The sequence below is a fragment of the Danio rerio genome, chromosome 4 (assembly GCF_049306965.1).
Source record: "Danio rerio strain Tuebingen ecotype United States chromosome 4, GRCz12tu, whole genome shotgun sequence".
Taxonomy (NCBI): Eukaryota; Metazoa; Chordata; class Actinopteri; order Cypriniformes; family Danionidae; genus Danio; species Danio rerio.
The window spans coordinates 36365001-36372500 of NC_133179.1; the positions used below are offsets into that span (position 1 = coordinate 36365001).

Genomic DNA, 7500 nt, shown 5'->3' on the forward strand with positions numbered 1-7500 from the left:
GAAAAGCTTACAGCACCTGGTATTCCCAGGCGGTCTCCCATCCAAGTACTAACCAGGCCCGACCCTGCTTTACTTCCGAGTTCAGATGAGATCGGGCATTTCCAGGGTGGTATGGCCGTAAGCGAAAGAGGCTGTCAAGCGTTGGCTATTTAAATCAGCTGCCAAATGAAGCACTTCGAAAAGCTTACAGCACCTGGTATTCCCAGGCGGTCTCCCATCCAAGTACTAACCAGGCCCGACCCTGCTTTACTTCCGAGTTCAGATGAGATCGGGCATTTCCAGGGTGGTATGGCCGTAAGCAAAAGAGGCTGTCAAGCGTTGGCTATTTAAATCAGCTGCCAAATGAAGCACTTCGAAAAGCTTACAGCACCTGGTATTCCCAGGCGGTCTCCCGTCCAAGCACTAACCAGGCCCGACCCTGCTTTACTTCCGAGTTCAGATGAGATCGGGCATTTCCAGGGTGGTATGGCCGTAAGCGAAAGAGGCTGTCAAGCGTTGGCTATTTAAATCAGCTGCCAAATGAAGCACTTCGAAAAGCTTACAGCACCTGGTATTCCCAGGCGGTCTCCTGTCCAAGTACTAACCAGGCCCGACCCTGCTTTACTTCCAAGTTCAGATAAGATCGGGCATTTCCAGGGTGGTATGGCCGTAAGCGAAAGAGGCTGTCAAGCGTTGGCTATTTAAATCAGCTGCCAAATGAAGCACTTCGAAAAGCTTACAGCACCTGGCATTCCCAGGCGGTCTCCCATCCAAGTACTAACCAGGCCCGACCCTGCTTTACTTCCAAGTTCAGATAAGATCGGGCATTTCCAGGGTGGTATGGCCGTAAGCGAAAGAGGCTGTCAAGCGTTGGCTATTTAAATCAGCTGCCAAATGAAGCACTTCAAAAAGCTTACAGCTCCTGGCATTCCCAGGCGGTCTCCCATCCAAGTACTAACCAGGCCCGACCCTGCTTTACTTCCGAGTTCAGATGGGATCGGGCATTTCCAGGGTGGTATGGCCGTAAGCGAAAGAGGCTGTCAAGCGTTGGCTATTTAAATCAGCTGCCAAATGAAGCACTTCGAAAAGCTTACAGCACCTGGTATTCCCAGGCGGTCTCCCATCCAAGTACTAACCAGGCCCGACCCTGCTTTACTTCCGAGTTCAGATGAGATCGCGCATTTCCAGGGTGGTATGGCCGTAAGCGAAAGAGGCTGTCAAGCGTTGGCTATTTAAATCAGCTGCTAAATGAAGCACTTCGAAAAGCTTACAGCACCTGGTATTCCCAGGCGGTCTCCCATCCAAGTACTAACCAGGCCCGACCCTGCTTTACTTCCGAGTTCAGATGAGATCGGGCATTTCCAGGGTGGTATGGCCGTAAGCGAAAGAGGCTGTCAAGCGTTGGCTATTTAAATCAGCTGCCAAATGAAGCACTTCGAAAAGCTTACAGCACCTGGTATTCCCAGGCGGTCTCCCATCCAAGTACTAACCAGGCCCGACCCTGCTTTACTTCCGAGTTCAGATGAGATGAGGCATTTCCAGGGTGGTATGGCCGTAAGCGAAAGAGGCTGTCAAGCGTTGGCTATTTAAATCAGCTGCCAAATGAAGCACTTCGAAAAGCTTACAGCACCTGGTATTCCCAGGCGGTCTCCCATCCAAGTACTAACCAGGCCCGACCCTGCTTTACTTCCGAGTTCAGATGAGATCGGGCATTTACAGGGTGGTATGGCCGTAAGCGAAAGAGGCTGTCAAGCGTTGGCTATTTAAATCAGCTGCCAAATGAAGCACTTCGAAAAGCTTACAGCACCTGGTATTCCCAGGCGGTCTCCCATCCAAGTACTAACCAGGCCCGACCCTGCTTTACTTCCGAGTTCAGATGAGATCGGGCATTTCCAGGGTGGTATGGCCGTAAGCGAAAGAGGCTGTCAAGCGTTGGCTATTTAAATCAGCTGCCAAATGAAGCACTTCGAAAAGCTTACAGCACCTGGTATTCCCAGGCGGTCTACCATCCAAGTACTAACCAGGCCCAACCCTGCTTTACTTCCGAGTTCAGATGAGATCGCGCATTTCCAGGGTGGCATGGCCGTAAGCGAAAGAGGATGTCAAGCGTTGGCTATTTAAATCAGCTGCCAAATGAAGCACTTCGAAAAGCTTACAGCACCTGGTATTCCCAGGCGGTCTCCCATCCAAGTACTAACCAGGCCCGAGCCTGCTTTACTTCCGAGTTCAGATGAGATCGGGCATTTCCAGGGTGGTATGGCCGTAAGCGAAAGAGGCTGTCAAGCGTTGGCTATTTAAATCAGCTGCCAAATGAAGCACTTCGAAAAGCTTACAGCACCTGGTATTCCCAGGCGGTCTCCTATCCAAGTACTAACCAGGCCCGACCCTGCTTTACTTCCGAGTTCAGATGAGATCGCGCATTTCCAGGGTGGTATGGCCGTAAGCGAAAGAGGCTGTCAAGCGTTGGCTATTTAAATCAGCTTCTAAATGAAGCACTTCGAAAAGCTTACAGCACCTGGTATTCCCAGGCGGTCTCCCATCCAAGTACTAACCAGGCCCGACCCTGCTTTACTTCCGAGTTCAGATGAGATCGCGCATTTCCAGGGTGGTATGGCCGTAAGCGAAAGAGGCTGTCAAGCGTTGGCTATTTAAATCAGCTGCCAAATGAAGCACTTCGAAAAGCTTACAGCACCTGGTATTCCCAGGCGGTCTCCCATCCAAGTACTAACCAGGCCCGACCCTGCTTTACTTCCGAGTTCAGATGAGATCAGGCTCTTCTCCTTTAAAATAGCAGTACAGTCTTTCTATGTATCTTTCCATTTTTCGTTTTAGTACATTCCACACATTTAAAACAACTTTTTCCTGTTTTGCTACATTTCTTCTTTCCCACACACATTTTTTAATCATCATTATAAGAAGATTTACAAACTTTTTGTTTTTGTTTTGCATATTCCATCCGAACATCACCAGAGTATTCCATTCCAATTGTTCTTCATCCCAATCTTTCAATAAATCTTTTAGCATTTTTTGGCATTTCTTGTAAAAACATTCTAATTCTTTACAGTATAAAAACAGGTGTAAAATTCCTTCATCTTCTTGAAAACAAACCTTACATGTTGCATTTTGTTCTATATGTATCTTTGTTAAAATGCACTCAGTAAAAATTGCCTTGTGTCTTATAAAATATTCAAAACATTCCAATCTTGTTTCTATTATTTTTCCTCTCATGTTTTTCCATATATTTTCCTTTTTCACACTATTCAATCTTTGTACCCAAAAGTTATTTGCTATTGGTTCTTGAAATACACTATCTCTAAAATACACATAAAAGTCTTTCAGTAAACAATCTTTAAAATTACAAAGCTTTCCTTTTAAACAGACATGTATGACTTTTTCATTCCCACATTCTTCCATATTTTCTATTCTTGTAATCCATTCTTTTGGTATGGCACCTTTGACCGTTTCAAGTTTATTTTCTATTTCCTTTACACTGTATTCCTCTTTAGCTTCTTCCATTAAGTCTACTATATATTGCTTAGGTAAAAATCCCTTTTTGAATTCATAAAGAACATCCCTTATTCTTAAAATCCCCACATCCATCCATTTTTTAAAAAATAGTTCCTTCCCTTCTTTTAAAATACTTTTATTTAAAAACAAAGGTTGATTTAATAAGTTTTCTCTACCCTTTACTTGGTAAAATACTCCGTCTAAAAATTTCCCCCATGCACTTAAAATTTCTTGATAAAACCCTGGTAACTTTTCCGTCATCCAGTTTTTAGTTTTTAACCAAAGAATGTCTTCTCCTAAGTTAAAATTGCCAACTTTGTTTAAAAAATATTTCATAACCTTTTTCCATTCTGTTGAGTTCTCCTCTTGTAAAAGCTTTTTAACTATTTTCACTCTAAGACAATTCTTCCTTTGTTTAATATCCATCAATCCTATCCCTCCTTCTTCTGTTGCTCCTATTATTGTATTGTGCGCAATTCTTGGGGGTTTCCCCTCCCATAAAAAATCTTGAACACACTTTTTCAATCTCGCTTCTATCCAACATGGCATTTCTGTTACATATAATTTATACCATAGCTTTGATGTCATTAAAACATTTAAAATTAAGGCTTTCCCCTTTAAGCAAAGTTCTCTCATCCTCCAGAAATTTAATCTTGATTCTATTCCTCTTATTAGATCATCCCACATCTTTTCTGTTGCTTTTCTTTCATTTTTACCAATTAAAATTCCTAAAATTTTCAGCTCTTCTACTTCTCTAAATTGAAAACAATCTGTTAAAATATCTGCTTTACCAAACCTCATATATTGTGTTTTATTTTCATTTATTTTGCTTCCTGTTCCCTTACAAAACTCCTGTACTTTTTTCATGGCTTCTTTTACACTCTTTTTCTCCTTCACTATTATTGTTGTATCATCAGCATACTGGTATATTTTTCCTTCATCCTCCTCTTCTTCTATTTTTATTCCTTTAATTTTAGTTTCTTGTTTTATTGCTAACCCTAATGGTTCTGCGATTAGGGAATATAATAGTGCTGAAAGAGGACATCCTTGTCTAATTGATCTTGTAATTTTAAAACAATCTGTTAAAAAACCATTACATTTTACTTTTGTAAAAGCCCCTTTATATAAAATTTTAATCCAATTAATAAAATTCTCTCCAAATCCAAATGTTTTGAGTACATCAAATAAATAAGTATGTTCTACTCTGTCAAAAGCCTTTTCAAAATCTACACTAATTAAAAAACCATTCATCTTCTTTTCTTGCAAATAATCTATTGTGCTTTTAATACTCATTGTTACATCTGCTATATCTCTCCCTTTTATTGCATATGCTTGGTTTGATTTAATTAATTTAGGCATTACTTCCTTTAATCTATTCGCTAAAACTTTTGCTAAAATCTTTAAATCTGTATTCAACATTGTTATTGGTCTATAATTTTGTAATTCAGTTTTTGCTCCTTTTCTTTTATATATTAACTTCATTAATCCCATCCCCATTCTTTCATTCATCTCTTTACATTTAAAAATGTCTTTAAAAACTTCTTTAAGTATTCCTTTTAAAATATCTTTAAAAACAATATAAAATTCATTTCCTATTCCATCTATACCTGGACTTTTCTTTTTATTTAGTTGATTTATTGCAATTTCAATCTCTTCTTCTTCTATTTCTCTGTCACATTCTTTGTTGTCATCTTTTTCTAGTTTTACTTTTATATAATTTAGAATCTTCCTTTCTTTTTCTTCATCAATACCTTTTGCTTTAAATAGATCTTCATAAAAATGCTTGATTTCTTCTAGTATTTCTATGTTTCCTTTCGCAATTTTTCCATTCCTCCCTTTAATTTCCTTTAGTATTCCTGCTTTACCTCTTTGCTTCTCTAAATCAAAAAAGAATTTCGTGCATTTTTCCCCTTCTACTGTGTATTTAGATCTGCTCCTCAACATTGCCCCCTTATATTTGTCTTCTTCTAAATCTCGTAATTTTTGCTCTATTTCTTTGATTTTTTCAATATCTTTATTTTCCTTGTTTAATTCTTTTTCTAAGGATCTTTTAACTTCTTTTTCTGTATACTTTTTACATCTTTGTAGTACTGCGCAATATTTGATTGTGTATTTCCTGATTTGATATTTTGTGTTTTCCCACCATATCCTTTTATCTTCATCATACATTCTATTTTCTTTTTCATTCTCTATTATTTCTTTGACTTTTTGAACATAATCTTGATTTTTTAAAATGGTTGTGTTTAAAATCCAAGTCCCTGGTCCTTTTTGTATGTTTTCTATATTCACTTTAAAATGCAAGAGCTTATGATCACTAAAACTGTTCTCTTCATACTGTATGTTTTCTATAAAATTTTCAATATTTCTAGTACATAAAATAAAATCTATTCTCGTTTGACATATAAAATTCCCCACTATTTGTCTCCTTGAAAACTCTCTTTTTTCTCTATTCCTTTCCCTCCATATATCTACTAAACTATTTTCCTTTATTAACTCATTTAGTTGCTTTCTTCCTATATCCGATTTAAAAACCATTCCATCAGCCATATCTTGTTTTCTAAAAACAGTATTAAAATCTCCCATCATTATTATTTCTTTAAAACCTTTTAATACTTTATTTAAAACCTCAAAATATTCTTTTTTGTCTTTATCTTCTGTTGGTGCATGTATATTTGCTATTATTAATTCATGTCCTTCATAGTTCACCTCTATTACTAAACATTTTCCATAATTATCCCTATACACAATTCTTTTAAAGTTTAAAACATCTTTCCTTATTAAAAAAGCAACACCTCTTCCAGATTTACCATCACCATTATTATATATTATATCCCCTTGCCACAACTTTTTAAAATCATTCATTGCATGTTCTTTCCAGTTTGTTTCCTGTAAACCTATCACTTCCTTGTTTTTACATTTCTCTCTTATTTTCTCAAATTTATCTTTTCCCATCAGTCCCCTTGCATTAAAAGACACACAGTTTAAAACCATTAAAATAAATAAAAATGAAATTAAAAACCTACACATCCTCATTGTCCTTCATCTCCTTCCAACGCTCTCAACCAACAACTCCTTCCGTTAAAAGAGACAAAGATTAAAAGCATTTTAAAATAGATAAAATATTTTAAAAACATCATTTTTCTTCATCTTCTTCCAGTCCCCTTAACACTTCATACCTATTTACATATTTAGCTCTGTTCTTTGTTAAAACTTTTTTCTTTGCCATGTCCAAGTTTGGTTTTACCTTAAAAGTTCTTCTTCTTAAAAATCCTCTTTCCACTTTGTTCTTATCCACATTTTCCATCCTTGTTTCTTCATCATTTGCCATTCCTTCAGCTTGACCAGTCTTTCTTAGTTCCTCTTTTTCCACCGTGCTTAAAAAAGTTTTAAAACTGTCCGATATTTCCATTTGTGACCACTGTCCATCCTGTCCTGATAACTGTACTTCATTCTCTTCATTTTCGTTTTCTCCTTCCTTTTTTTCATTGTTATTCATTTCCTCCTCCATTGTCCTTTCTATTGCTTCATTATCTTCTTCCCTTTTGTTGTTTTCTTCATGCACCTGCCGGTCCCGATCTTCTCCTCCTCCTTCCTCTCCTTCCATCCAGCATTCACACTTGTTTAAAAAATTTTTACATTCCGGGCACCTGACAGTGATACAGTGTCTTGCAAAATGCCCCCTTTCCTCGCATTTGTAGCACTTGAATTCTGGACAGTCTTTCAGCATGTGTTCCGGGCTCATGCACAGCCTACAGGTCTTCACCTGATGGCTGTGCATCACCCTGAAGTACTGCGTTCCTTCTGCTGTCTCCATTTTTGTGCTGTATGGCAAGGATGCCACCTCTTTAGGGAACCTCACTTTAAGGAACCTTGTTCCGTCTTCTATGTCGGTACCCGGATAAAACCTTCGTTTAATTTTAGATATGGGACAAACTCCCCAAGTATCTAATTTTTCCAGAATTTCCTTATCTTCCAGATAGACCGGCAGGTGCATGAAGGAAACAACAAAATCCC

General features: G+C 38.2%; 1 protein-coding gene and 15 non-coding genes across 16 annotated transcripts in view; all 16 read right to left on the reverse strand.

The window, feature by feature from the left end:
- zgc:173607 overlaps positions 1 to 7500 on the reverse strand; it is a 791925-nt gene that overhangs the window by 684857 nt on the left and 99568 nt on the right. The gene's annotated exons all lie outside the window — the stretch shown is intronic.
- On the reverse strand, positions 5 to 123 carry LOC141382352 (5S ribosomal RNA). The gene has a single exon (XR_012403280.1). It is a non-coding gene; the product is annotated as a 5S ribosomal RNA (ribosomal RNA).
- Positions 182 to 300, reverse strand: LOC141382363 (5S ribosomal RNA). Its single transcript, XR_012403291.1, has one exon. It is a non-coding gene; the product is annotated as a 5S ribosomal RNA (ribosomal RNA).
- LOC141383810 (5S ribosomal RNA) lies at positions 359 to 477 on the reverse strand. Its single transcript, XR_012404859.1, has one exon. It is a non-coding gene; the product is annotated as a 5S ribosomal RNA (ribosomal RNA).
- LOC141383908 (5S ribosomal RNA) lies at positions 536 to 654 on the reverse strand. Its single transcript, XR_012404975.1, has one exon. It is a non-coding gene; the product is annotated as a 5S ribosomal RNA (ribosomal RNA).
- LOC141383841 (5S ribosomal RNA) lies at positions 713 to 831 on the reverse strand. The gene has a single exon (XR_012404896.1). It is a non-coding gene; the product is annotated as a 5S ribosomal RNA (ribosomal RNA).
- LOC141383517 (5S ribosomal RNA) lies at positions 890 to 1008 on the reverse strand. The gene has a single exon (XR_012404538.1). It is a non-coding gene; the product is annotated as a 5S ribosomal RNA (ribosomal RNA).
- LOC141383578 (5S ribosomal RNA) lies at positions 1067 to 1185 on the reverse strand. Its single transcript, XR_012404603.1, has one exon. It is a non-coding gene; the product is annotated as a 5S ribosomal RNA (ribosomal RNA).
- Positions 1244 to 1362, reverse strand: LOC141382374 (5S ribosomal RNA). The gene has a single exon (XR_012403303.1). It is a non-coding gene; the product is annotated as a 5S ribosomal RNA (ribosomal RNA).
- Positions 1421 to 1539, reverse strand: LOC141383853 (5S ribosomal RNA). Its single transcript, XR_012404910.1, has one exon. It is a non-coding gene; the product is annotated as a 5S ribosomal RNA (ribosomal RNA).
- Positions 1598 to 1716, reverse strand: LOC141383144 (5S ribosomal RNA). The gene has a single exon (XR_012404118.1). It is a non-coding gene; the product is annotated as a 5S ribosomal RNA (ribosomal RNA).
- LOC141382385 (5S ribosomal RNA) lies at positions 1775 to 1893 on the reverse strand. The gene has a single exon (XR_012403314.1). It is a non-coding gene; the product is annotated as a 5S ribosomal RNA (ribosomal RNA).
- Positions 1952 to 2070, reverse strand: LOC141383823 (5S ribosomal RNA). Its single transcript, XR_012404877.1, has one exon. It is a non-coding gene; the product is annotated as a 5S ribosomal RNA (ribosomal RNA).
- Positions 2129 to 2247, reverse strand: LOC141383663 (5S ribosomal RNA). The gene has a single exon (XR_012404694.1). It is a non-coding gene; the product is annotated as a 5S ribosomal RNA (ribosomal RNA).
- Positions 2306 to 2424, reverse strand: LOC141383807 (5S ribosomal RNA). Its single transcript, XR_012404855.1, has one exon. It is a non-coding gene; the product is annotated as a 5S ribosomal RNA (ribosomal RNA).
- Positions 2483 to 2601, reverse strand: LOC141383579 (5S ribosomal RNA). The gene has a single exon (XR_012404604.1). It is a non-coding gene; the product is annotated as a 5S ribosomal RNA (ribosomal RNA).